The sequence below is a fragment of the Eleutherodactylus coqui genome, chromosome 5 (assembly GCF_035609145.1).
Source record: "Eleutherodactylus coqui strain aEleCoq1 chromosome 5, aEleCoq1.hap1, whole genome shotgun sequence".
NCBI classification, from domain to species: Eukaryota; Metazoa; Chordata; class Amphibia; order Anura; family Eleutherodactylidae; genus Eleutherodactylus; species Eleutherodactylus coqui.
The window spans coordinates 49,099,532-49,105,531 of NC_089841.1; positions in this window are offsets into that span (position 1 = coordinate 49,099,532).

The following is a 6,000-nucleotide window of genomic DNA, read 5'->3' on the forward strand; positions in this document are numbered from 1 at the left end:
CCTTTCTCTTTCTTTTATACGGCAAGGACGCTAGAACTGGTCTTTTGTTATAGCCCATCTGTGCTAAGCAAGGACGAGATGTGCGTTGGGACTTGTTAGTTGGAGCACCAGCGTTGTGTTCGGCTGCTCCTGACCCTGCGCATTCATCGGAATGATTTCGGACTCCTTTTGGTGCCGAGTTGTTTTCGGCTACTAATGTTCTTCCTCAGTCACCGCGTTCCCCCTGTACTGTGCACAGTGCTGCTCAAGGACCACCCGTCCCCAAGGCTTCCAGGGAAATCCTAGCCCCAAGTAGTCTAGCACCTCATTGTAAGCCGCTCGGATCGCTGAATGTTCCCATCTAATGTGGTTCTCTGGAGCAAAACAAGCAGAAATGGTTTACCAGAATAGGTAAGGCTTTACTGACAATCTCTTCTCAAAGATTGGATTGAGGTGCAGTTTACACTAACCCAAGTGTTGTAGGACAAACTGAAAAACGCTGCAGAAGCATTGCCAAAGACCTGGGTGTAGATGGAGCCATGGTTAGACAAACTATCTAAACCTGGAGCTTATTCAGGATTGTTCTCCCTGGGTGTGTTTACATCGCTCCAAGTGATAATACCCACCTTGGAGTTGTACTTTACTGAGGCACCGCTCCGTCATTGGGTATAATTGCATCAGCTGCTGCCCTCTCCTGTGTTGGTGATGGCACTGCTGTTTGTGATCCATTGGAGTAGGAAAAAAACAGACTGCTGATTGAAAACTTGAAGTCACTAAGTCCTGATGAAAACATCTGACTACTGCGCTACAGTCTCTCCTTCCGGCCCACGGAATTCCAGGCTGCTGCGTATATATATGTCACAGCCTGGCTGTGTGAACGGGCAAATAGGAAATGTAGCTGCTATTGGGCGCAGCTTTCTTCCGTTCATGCGATTTTTGGCCGTGATGCGGGCGATCAAGGGTCGCAACACCTGTGTGATAGAGGTCTTCATGCGATGTTCGGTAATGTAAAAAAAAAAAGCAGCATGTCCTATTTGGATGCATATGATGCACCGCAGTAGGGCATTGAAGTGAATGGGCCACCATGAATACACAGGAAACCTGCATATTTGTGTAGCAAATCCATGGACTCTTTTGGGTATGTTTTTATGTGCTGAAATATACAGGCAATTTTCTTTTTGTGGTCATGTTAAATGCACGGCGTATCTACTCGATGGAAACCATACGGCTGTGAACAAGTCCTGAAGGAGTAGAGGGGTAGGTACTTTTCAGGTTGGGAAACATTTACACCTAAATGAGGATTTCCGTCACAATTCCATTTGTTTAGTTCTTAGAGCAAAGAAGTTACATTTAAAACTAAGAATACACATTTCCAGTCCCTCCCTGTTGATTTCAATGGAAAGCCTTCAGTTTGTTTCCATTCTGTTATGTTTTTACTTTCAAATGGATTGTGCTATTTGTTCTGTTTTTATTTAAAAAAAAAAACACAAAAAAGGAAGCGGACAAGGCTTTCTGTATTTATTTATTTTAATGGGGATGAAAGTTTTTTGTTTTTTTTTTGCTTGCTCCAAGAACGGAATAGAAACTGAAAGCCTAACAGGTGTGACTATAGGGCAACTTGGCCTCACCAGATTTCTGGGATCAAAAATTTGCAACGTTTGCACCCTGTTCACCACTTTACAAAGAGTGGGGTTAAACACAAAGGCACACTTCATTCTGGGTATTCTTTAGGGCTCCTGATCTAAAAGGGCTTTAGATATGATTTGCAATCCATGAAGAGCAGCAGTCATGACTTCATGCCACCAGAGAGCAGCAGAGCACACATGCTGAACTGTAATACCAATTTTAATCCCCTGGGAGGCAGCAGAGTAAAATGAAGTGTGGCTGAATGGGTAAAACATTTGCAGATTATAGTCACCCATGATGAATGTAAGGTCATACAGGTTTTATACTAAAAAGCAAAGTATCCCAGGAAGAAAAAGGAAGAGAAAATACCTGTGCCATACTCTGGGCTAGGCATAGCTAATTATCTTGGAGTGTTCTTTCAATTTCAAAATTAAAAGCAAGAAGTGTTCCGATGCGGTTTACCATTATCAGCATTTGCGCCGGCCGCACCAGGCCATATGAATGGGCGCACAAACATTTGATTTGTCCGCCTGTTCACCCAATCTTTCACTTACACCGTAGCGTATATCAGCCGGTTGTGAAAACGGCCAGCCGATATGCACTCCGTGAAAGAAGCCTATGGATGTGAGGAGATGGCCTAGAAAATGAGCCCCATCATTTATAAATCCAGTCCTTCCCGCACCCCACTTTATTTTCATGGTAGAATCCAATATCCTGCACCTGATATCACCTGGAGAGTAATTACACACCATGGGCTTTTTATCTCAATCCAATCAGCTGTGTTTCTGCCCTGCAAAACACACGAGGAGTTACATGGATTACAGCTGGCACCTGCCCTTCTCAGTCAGTGATTATGAGATGTCCAGCCAGCCATAATCGGTGTAGTGCCTTCCCCATTTAGCAGTGTGTAATAGCATGCTAAGGCTGGGCGCAACTCCTGTCCGTGTGCTATCTGATATACAGATGGCCCGCATATTGACATGCATATCCTACTACTTGTCCTTCAAAATACTAATGACCACCTGGCCATCTGTGAGTGAGTTACATGCTCCTCCCCTGCTCACATGATGGTCACGTCATCACAGGTCCTTCATCTTGAATGAGTTACATGCTCCACCCTTGCTCACATGACCGCGATGTCATCACAGGTCCTTCATTCCAAATTAGTGAGTTACATGAACCACCCCTGATCACATGACAAAGTAGGTACTTATTAAAGACCCAGGAGAGTCAAAACATCACATGTTTTACTGTTTGGAGGAATAAAAAAAGTTTGTTTTTCACTGCCTCACGTATGCTGTCACGCCTGCTTTCCATTTGGTACTACATTTAGGTCCTCGTGGATGAGACCCTCTAGAACAGGGGTGGGCAATTAATTTTCCCATGGGGCCACATGAGAAATTGGAATGGTTTTAGAGGGCCAGACCAACATACGAAGGCTCCATGCACATTGCCTTAATGGGGCCGTATTCCAGCCGCCCGATTTGCGGCCAGAATACGGCCGCCATTGAAAATGAATGGCGCTGTAATACGGCGCGGTGAACACCCGGTGTTTCACCCCGTTTTACGGCGCGGCCCCCGTGTCTGCCAATGGAGAGGGGAGCGGTAAGGAGCACTCCCATCTCCACTCAGAAGTTACAGTGGCATCACTTAGGGCTCATGTCCACGGGGAAAAGAAGAATTAAAATCCGCAGCGGATTTTAACTCTTCTCCCGCGCGCGGATCCGCACCCCATAGGGATGCATTGACCACCCGCGGGTAGATAAATACCCGCGGATCGTCAATAAAAGTGATTTTAAAAAAAATGGAGCATGAAAAAATCTGGACCATGCTCCATTTTCATGCGGGTCTCCCGCGGGGACGGCTCCCGCGGGCTTCTATTGAAGCCTATGGAAGCCGTCCGGATCCGCGGGACACAAAAATCACATTTTACTTACCCGCTCCGGTTCTTCTCTTCGGCGCCGCGCCATCCTCTCTCAGCCGCGGCCGGATCATTTTGCTTCGGCCCGGCGCATGCGCGGGGCACGTCACCGACGTCATCGTGCACATCCGCCGAGCCGAAGAATGAAGATCCGGCCGCGACGAGAGAAGATGACGCCGCCGCGAAGAGAAGAAACGGAGCGGATGGGAGGTGAGTTTATTGTCATTTATTCTTATTTTCAGCGCTCATGTCCGCGGGGCAGGAGGGACCCGCTGCAGATTCTACATGTAGAATCCGTAGCGGGCCCGATTTTCCCCGTGGACATGAGGCCTTAGTTTCGCTGCTTCCCATTGCTGACACCGGACTCATTGGTGAGTCACCAGGACACTCTTTGCGGGCCGGTCCGAGCTATTCAGCGGGCCGGATGTGGCCCGCGGGCCGTGCTTTGCCCAGGTCTGCTCTAGAAGGTGACTTTGCATGTGGCTGTCCGCCTAGATTTAGCATAAGGATTGTGCTGTTGGCATCCTTTCTCTATTTCCTGATCACATGACAGTGATGTCATCACAGGTCCTATTTCCATAGCAACTCCAGCAACCTGATTGGTTGTTTGGGTTGGCGGATTCACAATTCCAGCAACCTGATTGGTTGTTTGGGTTGGCTGATTCACCAAACAACCAATCAGGTTGCTGGAATTGCTGAATAGGGTAGAAGTGCTGTGGAAAAAGTTAATATGCTGAGGCAGTAGGGGTTTGCAGGAGGCATATATCTATATTACACTCAAGTTCGTCACTATGGAGCAATTTCAGCAACCTCATTGGTTCTGATTCACAATTCCATCAATCTCATGGGTTGTTTGGCTTGTCTGATTCAACCTCATGGGTTGTTTGGGTTCCCTGATTCAACCTGATTGGTTGTTAGTGCAGAACTCGAGTGTAATATAGATATATGTGTCCCCAGCGCCTCTGTCGGGACCTTGTGAAGCCAGCCGATTGCTCTGATTGGTTAAGCGCCGCTAAGAGACAGCTTGCTGAGCCAATCAGAGCCAGCAATGGATGCGTCCAATCACAGCCATTCAATGAATGAATGGCTATGATTGGACGCATCCAGTGCTGGCTGTAATTGGCTAAGTGGGCTGTCAATCAGCGGCGCTCAGCCAATCAGAGCAATCTCTCGTTAGAGGCGGGGATTTCAAACCCCAACACCAGAGAAAAAGTTCCCCTGCCGGCTGACAAGTTCCGAGAGCGCCGCCAGGGACAGCGACACTACCTGTAAGGTGACTTTTGAATTTTTTTTTTTTGGCTCAGGCAGTGCAGCTAGGGCGTTTAGCGCTGCCAAAAGCGAGGTGCCACGTTTTCGGCAACGGTGAAACTGCTGGCCATTCTTTTCAATGGCCAACACAGGGCTGAAAAGGGCCAAAAATAGAACATGCAACGTTGAAGACTCTGTGTTTTCAGCCTTGTGTGAGCAGCCCCACTGAAATGAATGGGAGCGTTGTACAGCGTTTAGCGCTGGGCTGAAAAAGCAGCACTAAACGCTGTATAAAATGCCTGTTTGAGGCCTTAGTCTGGTTTTATAGATACACTAACGTCAAATAAAAGGCCTTAATCACATGAACGGATTCTCTTTGCTAGTCGCTTGTACTCCTTTTCTGGGTCTCTTGTCACTGGCCAGCAGTAGTCCGCAAGCAGAGAAGCTTCCATTTTCCCGGATACCTTTGTTCCATTCTCTATACATCCTGATGCAATCGCTCTCCGTGTTCGTCACTCACGGCGCCGGAGTTGTCAGGTAAGAAGTCCAGGTGGGAATGTAGAAACTGGATCTTGAGTGACACGTTACAACCTAATCGATGGTACATTTCTAGCAGTTTATTCACAATCTCAATGTAGTTGTCAATTCTTCGATTTCCCAGGAAGCCGTGCACAACATCTGTAAATGCCTAACCTTGTAGATCTGAATGAAGGTACATCTATTTAACTTACATGGGCTACATCTCAGAGCCGAGAGCTAACTCGAAGTTTTCAATGTCATTTTCGTGTCTTCCATGATGAAATGATTAAGAAATACCTATTTTAAAGTCGGAAAGATTTCCTCTGTTGACCAGTGTTACTGGCTTGTATACAGGGACCAGTAGGCGATCTAGGTAACCACTATCATGTTCATCATATTACAAGCTATTAGGGCAGATAATATTTCAGCTGACATATGTAACCTTTTTTAAAGGAATTTTATTTAGCCAGAAATTAACAAGCATATAAACACGTAAACACGGATAGCTGTCACCGCAGGTGTCAGATTCAGCAGATAGTACATATCATGAGAAACAGGGTAGAGATAACCTTTGCCTGCGTACATATACATATTTCTTCTTGGCATGCTATACCTGGCTAGTACTTTTATTTCTTTCGCCCCCCCCCCCCCCCCCCTTTAAACTCTTAACTTTATCAGTTATTGCTAAACAGTAGTTTAACCTTGAA